This window comes from Macaca nemestrina, chromosome 6, assembly GCF_043159975.1.
Source record: "Macaca nemestrina isolate mMacNem1 chromosome 6, mMacNem.hap1, whole genome shotgun sequence".
NCBI classification, from domain to species: domain Eukaryota; kingdom Metazoa; phylum Chordata; class Mammalia; order Primates; family Cercopithecidae; genus Macaca; species Macaca nemestrina.
In genome coordinates, this window is record NC_092130.1 from 154,065,017 (window position 1) to 154,077,154 (window position 12,138).

Genomic DNA, 12,138 nt, shown 5'->3' on the forward strand with positions numbered 1-12,138 from the left:
AATGTAGCAACCCATCACTGTGATCTGAGGACCGATTAAACAGAATCATTGATGTCATCCATTTAAGTTCCTTGGAACAGAAAACAGGATGAAAAATAAGTTACCAGGCATTTCTGAAGGTTACTAAAAACACTATAGTGTTGTGATTCATTTTTAAGATACAAAATAGATATTCTCATTTTAAGGTTATCCTTAAGATACAGTAATCACGTGAACCTTGTGTTTTTGTAGGTTGTTGTATTATAATTATCATACAGAATACTTTGATGCACTGCTTGATGTATGTTCATATTTTTAAAAACAGAAAATTCTGAAATAATATGTTGTTTTTGTTTTGAGGCAGTGTCTTGCTCTGTTACCAAGGCTGGAGTGCGGTGGCCTGATCTCAGCTCATTGCAGTCTCAACTTCTCTGGGCTCAATTGATTCTACCACCTCAATGTCCTGAATAGCTAGGATCACAGCCATGAGCCACCATACCTGACTAATTTTTGTATTTTGTTTTGTGTATTTGTGTGTGTGGAAATGGGTTTTTGCCATGTTGCCCAACTGCTCTTGAACTCTTGAGCTCAAGTGAACCACCTGTCTCGGTCTCCCCAAGTGCTGTGATTGCAGACATAAGCCTGAATTTATTTTCTTAGAGCATATTGGAAAACTTCTTCATTGTTCAGTTAATTCTTCTGTTTTAAAAATGTGCATAGAAAGGCATATTTAATACACTTTATATAAAAATACTTTTGACATATGTGCCAAATACATTCCAAAAATTAACTACATCTGATTAAATATTAACTATCCATTTAAATATTTTTTAAAAAAACTATTTTTGGTTACCTATGTAGTTCAAAGGATGAAATAAATTATTTTAAACATCGTCGATTATTTATTATTTTACATTTTAACATTGAGGTGGTTTATTTTATAAAAAATAAGACATGTAGTCAGTAGATTATTTATAGTATTTAAAATTAAGACCAATGTTTTTTTAGTAAAGGCATATTTTAAAGAGTTAAACTGGTGGGGGCGGTAGATCACGCCTGTTATCCCAGAACTTTGGGAGGCCGAGGTGGGCAGATCACAAGGTCAGGAAAACGAGACCATCCTGACTAACACTGTGAAACCCTGTCTCAAGTAAAAATACAAAAAATTAGCCGGGCGTGCGGACGGGCGCCTGTAGTCCCAGCTACTCCGGAGGCTGAAGCAGGAAAATGGCGTGAACCCGAGAGGCGGAGCATGTAGTGAGCCAAGATCGCGCCACTGCACTTTAGCCTGCGCGACAGAGTGAGTCTCTGCCTCAAAAAAAGAAAAAAAAAAAAAAGTACACTTAAAAATTAGATATATATATATATTTTTTTTTTTTCTACACAAACAGATGACAATAGTTCCAAATTTTCTGACCATCTCTAATGATAGATCATTGTAAGTATACGGCCTAGTAGATATTTTCTGGCCAACCATTGACTAAAAATCACTGCTTTATGTTCTTATAAATTTTACTATTATTATTATTATTATTATTATTATTATTTGAGATGGAGTCTTGCTCTGTTGCCAGGCTGGAGTGCAGTGGCGCAGTATTGGCTCACTGCAACCTCTGACTCCCTGGTTCAAGAAATTCTCCTGCCTCATCCTCTGGAGTACCTGGGATTACAGAGAAGCACCACCGCGCCCAGACAATTTTAGTATTTTTGGTAGAGACAGGGTTTCACCATGTTGGCCAGAATGGTCTGGATCTCCTGACCTTGTGATCTGCCTGCCTCAGCCTCCCAAAGTGCTGGAATTACAGGCATGAGCCACCGCGCCTGGCCAAAAATATTTTTGAAATAATTGTAGATTGATAGCAAAATTAGACGGTACAGAAAGCAACCATGCATCCTCACTCAACTTCCCTTAACGATACCATAATGTAAACATAGTATATCTGTCTAAATTAAGACATTTTATTTAGTCAAATTCCATTAATTAAATAATGAACATTATTTTATATTTTAATAGTTCTTTAACTAAAATTATTTTTCTATTTCAGAACTCAACCCAGACTATCCTGTTGCATTTAGTTTTACACATATGTTTATGTTAGCTATATTTATATCATCTACATATATTTATCTACATATACTAATAAAATTTAACTTTTCTATTAATTATAAGTCTATCCCTTCTAAATTATCAAATTTACAGATGTACAGTATATCCCAGTATAATTTTATTATTCTCTAAATGACTGTGGGATTGATAGTGATGCTCTCTCTTCAATTCCTGATATGATAATGTATTCATTTCCTGTGGTTGTTTTAGCAAATGACCACAAAGATTAAATTTATGTTCTTATAGTTGTGGAATCTAGAAGTCTGAACTCAGTTTTACTGCTTGAAAATCAGTGCCAGCCTTGGCATGTTCCCTCTAGAGGCTCTAGGGGGCAAATCACTCCTGGCCTCTTAGCTGCCCACATGCCTTGAATGTGTTTGACTGTCACAGTATCCTTAGGGTGTTAGGTTTCCAGCTCAATATCTCTGTGGCCAATATGCCTTTGTCCGGGTTTACTTATGCCTGTGGGGTTCATTCTACCCACTGAGCCCAGTAGGCTGCGCTCTGCTTACACTACCAGATCCCAACTCTGCCAAGACTGAACCAGGTGCGCAGTAGTGAAGGGTTTGTGAGTGAGTGTAGGGTCTGGCCACTGTGCACAGCCAGGCACGTCAGTTGCAGTGGGGCAGCCAGCTCCAGTCTCTGGCACAGACACCGTTTCCTGGTGAGGTGGTGGCTGAACTAGGCATACCACAGGCGGCTTCCACTGCAGACAATGGAGAACACGATGGTTGTCAGAAGCTTGGATACACCAGGAACCGCAGATCCCCAAAGGGTGTCATGGCCCTCCCTCAGGAAGCTCCTAGGTCTGGACTTCCCAAAGGGGGACACCTCTTCTCTCCTTCTGTCTTCTTTCTCTCTTTTCTCTTTCTCTCTTCTCTTTTTCTCTCTCCTCTCCTTCTTGTCATCCACAACATGGCAAGTGGGGCATGTGTTTCAGCCTTGTTTTTTTTTGTTGTTGTTGTTGTTGTTTTTTTTTTTTTTTTTTTTTTTTTTTTTTTTTTTTTTTTTGAGACGGAGTCTCGCTGTGTCTCCCAGGCTGGAGTGCAGTGGCGTGATCTCGGCTCACTGCAAGCTCCGCCTCCCGGGTTTACGCCATTCTCCCGCCTCAGCCTCCCAAGTAGCTGAGACTACAGGCGCCCGCCACCACGCCCGGCTAGTTTTTTGTATTTTTAGTAGAGACGGGGTTTCACCATGTTAGCCAGGATAGTCTCGATCTCCTGACCTCGTAATCCACCCGCCTCGGCCTCCCAAAGTGCTGGGATTACAGGCTTGAGCCACCGCGCCCGGCTCAGCCTTGTTTTTATTACAGCCTTTTCAATCCTGACATTTGGCAGGTCCTGGCTTCATGTCCCACCTCCAGGAAGAATGAGGTGTGTGGACAACTGGAGGGTGAGCAAGCAGAGAGAGCTTCATTGATCAACAGAACAGTTCTCAGGAGACCTGCAGTGGGTAGCTCCTTTCCACAGGCAGGTCATCCTGATAAGTGCAGCCCTCAGGTGAGAGGAGACACAGTGTGGGTAGCTTCTATCAGCAGACAGACCATCCCCAGGAGTTCAGGAGACCCAAAGTGGGTCACTCCTTCCCACAGCTGGTATTCGTGACATCTGTGTGAGTCTGGCTGAGTCCAGGGTTTTTTCGTGGGCTCAGAAGGGAGGAAGTATATGCTGATTGGTCCATGGGTGGGCCTGGAAAAAGCACCATGAGTTCTCAGTCTGGGCCATGGCCTGTACCTGGAACTGATAGCCCAGTCCCCAGGCTTCAGGCTGTCTCTGGCTTAAAGGTGGAGTATCACTTGGGGAATGGCCCCTTTCTGCCCAGGAACCTGTCTGCCTCCCACCACCAATGGCCACCTGGCTATTTACACCAAGGGCTGAGTGTGAGCCAGTTCCGAGCTGCCCTCAGCATTCCAATACCCTCCCCACCCATGCCTCCCTCCTGTGCTTAAAGTCTTGAGGGGCAGAGGTGGCAGAGGTGATCTTGTGTGTCAGAGCTGCCCTGAACACACGCACACATGGCCGGATTGCAACAGCACCTATGCTTGGTCACAGCTTTACTCCAAAATAAGAGCTAGGAGCAGGGAGAGGCCAGGGAGCAAGAGCAGGTGCTTCGGAGCCTTGCAGGAGCAAGGGGGACTTCCTGGACCCTGACAGGGCAGGGATGCCCAGGTCCAGAGCTGCGGCTGGGCATCTGCATCTGTGCCCAGGAACGTGGGGCTTCTACCCAGCCAACTTGGTAGGGGTTGGGGCTCTCACCTGCTCCTGGCTCCTGCCAGCTCTGAGGAGCACACAGCCAGATGGGTAGCCACTTCCATCATCATGACACTTCAATGTCTGCCCCCATAGTCAAATTGACTTCTCTTACCTCTGTCAAATCTCCCTCTTATGATAATACAAAGGGTTGCATTAGGGCCTACCCTTTTAGCCCAGGATACTCTCTTCATTTCAAGACTCATATGTTAATCACATCAGCAAAGACCCTGTTTCCATGTAAAGCAGTATTCAAAATTTCTGGGAATTAGTGGGCCTCTGTAGATGGGCCATTGTTCAGCCTCTTAAGATAATTGTTGTCCTATCTAATTTTTTGTGTGTTGACTTCATTGATTATTTGAATTGACTTTTTATTCATTTAATTTTCAATCTATTGATTTTTGTGCTATCAAAATCATTTTCTTCCCTCTATTTGCTTTGAGTTCATTTTGCTTTTCTGCCTCTTGTCTCTTCAGATGGAAGCAGAGGGTAGTGATTTTAAATCTTTCTTTTTCTAATATAAACCTTTAATGTTATATGATTTTCACTAAACACTGCTTTAATTTCAGTTCACAAATTGTGATGTTTAATTCTTTACTTTCAATTTTTGAAAATATATGTATTTAAGAAATTTTACATTTTTCTTGAATGTTGCTCTTGGATTCTGTGTTTATCTGTGTGTTTAATTTCCATGTATTAAGTAATTTCCAGATATATTTAGGTTATTGATTTCTAATTAAATTTTCTTGTTTTTAGAGCATATTTTATAGGATTTCAATGTGTGTATTTGTTGTATTAAGGTTTATTTAATGACCCTCAAGTATAATCTATTGTGGTGAATCATCAATGTCCTCTTGAGAGGAATGTGTTTCTTTATTCTCATTGGGTGTCGTGTTCTAAAATGTCAATTAGATCAAGCTGATTTTTCATGTCATAGAAATTGTTGCTTGTTTTCTGCTGGCTTTTCTGTAGTTTACTGAAAAATAGGTAAAAAATTACATTGTAATTGTGGACATATCTACTACTCCTTTCAGATGCAGCATTTTCTTGGCCTCACAAATCTTGAATGTCTGTTGTTAGTTACATACATGCACAGGATTGGTATATCTTCTTAGATAATAATAATTGTTATCTTTACAATTATCTAACGTCACTCTTTGTCTCTTGTAAATGCTCTTGTTTTGAAATCTACTTTGTCTGAAATTAATATAGCCAATCTAGCTTTATTTTGAATTCGTATTTAAATGGAATATTTTTCTTCATCCTTTTAAGAAAAACTCTGTATCTTTTTATTCATATTGAAATGTTGTAGTAAGAATATAGCTGAGTTCTACATTTCTTTATCTGATTTAACAATCTATCTCTTAACAACTGAGTTTAGACCATTCACATTTAATCTGATTATCAAAAAAATTTGATTAAAATATATCATTTCTCCAACAGTATTCTATTTGTTTCTTTCTCACTTTTCCAATCATCTCAGGTTTTAACTAAGTGTATTATAGCTTTGTGGCTTTTATATGTCTATTTTCATATTTTTTATCTTTTTTTCAGCAGTATCTCTATGGTTTACAATATACATTTGTAAATAATCAGAGGCTATATTAACATAATATTATGCCACTCACATACATTTTATTGACCTTATGATTCCAATATCTTTCTCTCAATCCATATTCTGTTACAGTTATTTTAATTTTATACATATATATTATTATATATGCATAAGTACACATGTATACTGTAACCATTTTGCATTAAAGAATCAAGTATAATTTATTCCACAGTCAAATGTCTGTTCAGTATAGATCCAAGTTTCTGACTGCATCACATTTTTTTTTTTTTCTGCTTGAAGAACTTTCTTAAACATTGTCTGTAGTGTAGTTCTACTGGTAATGAATACAGAAATGAACAAATCACTCAGGTTTTGTTTGTCATGGTATGTTTTTTTAATTGTAATTTGGAAAGATTCTTTCACTGGTATTGAGTTTGAGGTTGACAGGTGTTTTGTTTAATATGTCAGAGATATCACTCCATTGTCTTCTTATTCACATGACTTTTGATGGTCAGTCAGCTGTATTTCTTATCATTGGCTCTCTGAAAGCAAAATGCCTCTTTATATGTCTTAAAAATTTTCTCATAGCCTTCACCAGTCAGCAGTTTGACTACAAAATGCTTAGGGCTGTATGTTTATGTGTGTGTGTGTGTGTGTGTGTGTGTGTGTGTGTCTGCACATTCGCACATGTATGTATATGCAAGTCTGTTTGTATATTTTGGGTTTTATCCAGTTTGATACTAACTTACCTTAGAACAATAGTGTGCAGCTTGGCATTACTTCTGAAAATGTGTCACCCATTATTTCATTAAACAATTATTCTTTAAAAATTCCAATTATGCATAAATTAGAATATTTGATATTGTGTCAAAGATCTAGAATTTTTTTGTTTCTTTTCTTTTCATTTTAATTGGGCTGTTTAATCATTGTTTATTCAACATTACTGATTTTTTTCCTCAACTACGCTGAGTCTACTTATGAGTTTATTGAAGATCTTCATTTCTACACATTGTTGTGATTTCTATATTTTCTACTTGATTTTTCTCTTACGGTTTCCATTTTGTGGCTGGAACTATCTCTCTGGGGCTCTCTTTGCTATTAGAGGCTTTAGTATATGAAGCATAGTTATTTTAATTACCATGTCAGTCCTATATTTATGTCATGTCTGACCCTGTTTCTCATAATTGGTTTTTGCTACCTTTTTGTGTGCTGCATAATTTTTGTTGTTATTGTTCAGAACAAGTCTTGGCATATAGGACATATTCATGCTTATTTCAAACACTTAAAAAAAATTTTTTTGTTGTTGTTTTAGTTCTAAATTTATATTATCTTATTTTTTATTTATTATTTTATTTATGCGGTGTTCTGAAGTATCTTCCAGTTCAAAAATTATGCTATTTTGACTAACTTACTGTTATCAATTTCATTTTCACATTATAGCTTAGGAAGAAGTTGTGTATGATTTTCTTATCTGGCATTTGCTAAGTCTTCTTTTGTTGTAAACACATGGTCAACTTTAATACACTCTGTACTTGAATGAAAAAGAATTACTATTTTCCCAAGTAATCTTTTAAATGTAATCTTTATTAAAATTTATTTCAAAAATAAATTTTATGCTGTATATCAACTCTTGGCCATATCAAATCTCAGTATTTTTTAAACAAATACTAAGTTAATATTTTTAATACTACTCATAACTCATACATCTACATAACCACATTTTGAAAGCTCCTATTTTATTTTAAAACTGCCACTTTAGGACCACAAATGTGAAAAGATATACATTTTATCTAAAGGACACCATATGTAGCAGCTAACCAAAAATTTCTACCTAAATTATTAATCTACATTTGTGTGTATATGTGTGTGCATGCACATATGTATATGCATGGAGGAGACTTAGAGACATTGTGATTATTTCAGCAATTTTATGAACAAGAAGGTCAGGGGATGGAACATGTGTATTACTTGGAAGATCCCTTCAACTTCTTCAGAGTAAGAGTGGAGCTATACTATTTCAGAATCCCTCTCAACTTGTTTTTCTAATTAATTAATTCAATTCCATAATTAGAAAACATAGAATAGGGCATATAAATGAACATGATCATACACAATAGTTCCTTAAATTATAATGAGGACTTTTAAATGTATATATATATTTTCAGCATGGTATGTTTTAACATGTTAGCAAAAAAAGAAAAATATATTTTACTTATTCCTTATCTTATTGTGATTTTATTTTTTTCTGTTTTTCAACATGACATTCTGAATTATTACAGCATATTCTATAGCTGAAAACTGGCTTTTCAATTAAAACAGTTTATTCAAGTGTTTTCTAGTGTTTGAAAATGTACATTGGTTACTATCTTTACCCTTTCTATTGTAAATCTTCAGCGCCTGATCTCATCTTAATCCAATCTTCTTTTTTGTTTCTCTCCTGGATCAGATAACATAAATGGATTTCTTAAAAGACCCTTTATGTTTTATGATACCTTGTTTTCTAAGATTACAGTAATCAAGGAGTGGAATGAAAAACAAAGTCATTGAGAAAAAAGTGTATCAATCTCCTTTTTAGTCAACGATGAATGTGACAGTGAGACTATGAACAGCCAGTAGCCAAAGTTGTATGAGCATCTATGCAGCAGCAGCAGCATCTTCTGGACAAAAAGAAAATATGTAAACTAACAGCAATGAGACTGTAATTAGTGGAAAATAGGCACTTGCCAACAAAACTCAATTTTTTTCCAATTGTTATTAGAAAAGTAAATGAATAAAACAAAATAGAAATCAAATGAGCTACAGCAAGCATTTGTATATCTCTAAGTTAATCTTTCACTTAAATTTTGGACTCTATGATATGACATTTCTAATGTCTTAAAGAAGTAAATTATTTCAAATAATTGTGAGATATAATTAGAGACTTCTATTAAAATAATTATGTGCACATTTTGTTTAATATTTACCTTGTGACAACTACATTATCTTTTTCAGCTGGTATTTTATACTGCCAACTTATACTAAATTTTGTAAATTAACACTATAATAGATCATATACAATTAACAATGTCATGAACACATGGCTATTTTATATATAATGAGTTGGCTTGTTTGTTGTTAGTAGGTTTTCTTAATAATGTAATAAGCAAGTCAAGAGATATAAATAAACGTCAGTTTTTGACTTTAGAGACTTGAAATAAAACTGTTAGTTTTGTCTTTTAAAGATATTGGTTGAACCTTCTGCAAAGAGAGTTAGGTAGGAGGAGAAGAAGAACTAATAATTATATTTGAATAAGTTTATTTTGTTTTTCCAGGTGGAAATGTTATTAGAATATACTTCAGCATTTTTACAAAGAAGGTACTTAGCTTAGACAAACGGAACACACAGTAGCACATAATAATTACACCGCAACTTTACCAGTACCAGAATCAGGCATTCACTGGAACAATTTTATAATTTTATAACAACATAAGCAATTCTCTCAAGTTCTGCTTTTTTTGGCCAAGTATGCTTTCTTTTCATTAATCCAGAATCTACCTGTGCGAAGAATCCTAATTTTTTTTTCTAGCTTATCACGGAGAAATAACACATGGAAACCTTCATGAACAATGTGGACTTTACTATATGATTTTGTAAGACTTGAATTTAGCAAGATAGGTTTGCCCCAGAAAAAACTTTAAAATTGTAGTAAGCATTAGATATCTTAATTGTCTTCTGCCTGGAGCACTGTGGCAAACTGCCTGCTCACTCTGCAAAAACTTTACATTTTTATCTCCCTTGTGTTTCAGCGTTGCTTCTTTGTTTATGAGCAAGCAATCAGGTTCTAGATGTTGAGATCCTAAAAGTATTTTCTCAATGAAGACCAGCCTCTAATTGAAAATATTTTTGTATTAGCTGTTTAGAGAGTGAAGTAGTCTTCACATAATCACATAAAATAACTCTAGCCTCTCCAAACACACACATATACATTTACACATTCACAATCTTTTTCTATTTTCTGTTCCAAAAAAAATCTTTTCATTTGGAGATCTCAGAAATTAATTTTTTGAAAACAGACAATTTACCAGGTGCTTACATATTAAATATGCCAAGCTTCAGGTGTGAGAGAATTGGATGATTCCTGGAGCAAAGCCTGAAATGTCTTACATTTTCAAAATGATTTTTAAAGTTCACGTGAAAAATTCAAACCTGTGTATTTTTTAGCACAGTGTATGTTATGTTGTACGACAATATTTTATGTTTTTAATGTAAGTAGTATTCTGTGAAAATATGAGCTAATACAAAAAGATTTCTCTTTCATTTTTATTTATTTATTTTTTGAGACAGAGTTTCGCTCTTGTTGCCCAGGCTGGAATGCTGTGGCATGATCTCGGCTCACTGCAACCTCTGCCTCTCTGGTTCAAGCGACTCTCCTGCCTCAGCCTCCCAAGTAGCTGGGATTACTGGTGCCCACCACCACTCCTGGCTAATTTTTTTTGTATTTTTTTGTAGAGACAGGGTTTCACCTTGTTGACCAGGCTGGTCTTGAACTCCTGACCTCAGCTGATCCACCCTCCTTGGCCTCCCAAAGTGTTGAGATTATAGGTTTGAGCCACTGTGCCAGGCCAAAATGATTTCTTTTACATATATATACACACATACATATACATATATGTTTTACATATATACAACATATACATATATACATACATATATATGTATGTGTGTATATATATTTTACATATATATGTATATATACATATCTGTTATTTTAATTAGAGGTATATTGCATCCTAGACCTTTTAGAAAATTACCAGAATTTTACATATATATACACACATACATATATATACACACACATGTGTGTGTATATATATGGGCTTGGACTGTGCTAACTCTTTGTAGGCATATACCTCAAAAATATTTTGTGATATGATAATTTTCATGAAGCTTCCTTGTGTAGTATGACAGGTTTTGGCTATAGAAAAGACAACTTTCCAAATATACATCACTGAAGAGATAGAAATAAGATAGGAGGGGATTATTTTACTCTCTATTGCAGCCACTTCCTGATGCCTGTATTTTGCCTCTTTACATATGTGCTGTCTAATTTGTTACAGGGTGCTAGTCTCTAGATACACTGTCTGCATTCTACCTGTACATCTCTCCTTTGTTCTTTTCACGTTGACAACTTTCCTTCCTTGGAACCACTCACTTCAATGGACATGGAGGGTGGGATCCAAAAGCACAGATTTTAGGCACTTTAAGTACTCAGGACCTTTACTTATATTACAGCCTTCTTTTTCGCACAATGCGAGAATACTCTTCTGGATGACGAGGATGAAGATTTGGGAGTATTGTGCAGAAGACCCTCCGAAGACCTGAAGACCTGTCTTGGTACAAAGGCTGTATAGAGTCACCCTCAGACCTGTCTTGGTACAAAGGCTGTATAGAGTCACCCTCAGACCTGTCTTGGTACAAAGGCTGTATAGAGTCACCCTCAGACCTGTCTTGGTACAAAGGCTGTATAGAGTCACCCTCAGACCTGTCTTGGTACAAAGGCTGTATAGAGTCACCCTCAGACCTGTCTTGGTACAAAGGCTGTATAGAGTCCTACTGAAAGCAACACATAACTCAGAATTTTCAGAAGTTTTTAAACATTCCATGAATGTCAAGTGTTTTCTCCTCTGACCACAGAAAGGACCTAGAGAGGGGTTGATAGTGACAAAACTGGGTCTTGATGGAAAAAAATATGCCCTAATGGGGTTTATCTAGGTTAACCACCATATAATAATTAAAATATTGACAGTTATTTAAAATGTATTCCAGTAAAGTAGAAATGTCACCTTTTATAGGATCCCTTCAAAAATGCCTGGGAAAAAAATCTGAAATCATTGATATCAGGTTAATTCACAGTGGTCTATACACCATAGCTAAATGGAACGTTCATTTTTATATTTCAAATAATACTGTGTTTAATAGTGTTGTCCAAGAAGTTGGAATGATATGAAGTGAAACACAAAAAAATATGAGACATTTAATCATTACATTTAGAAAGAAATTTTACATTTTAAGCTTTAAAAGGGTTTGGAGGCAAGGAAACTCCACCAATTCGGGTAGGCGTTGACCTCAGTCTGAAGGAGAATCAAGTCAGTCACTTAATAACCTTGTATAGTCAGCACACAATGCTTTGCCTCTGAATAAGACAGCCTGTGCTGTAGCTTTCAGTTTAATCACACGAATGAATGAAACAAGTGGCTACTCCACCAAA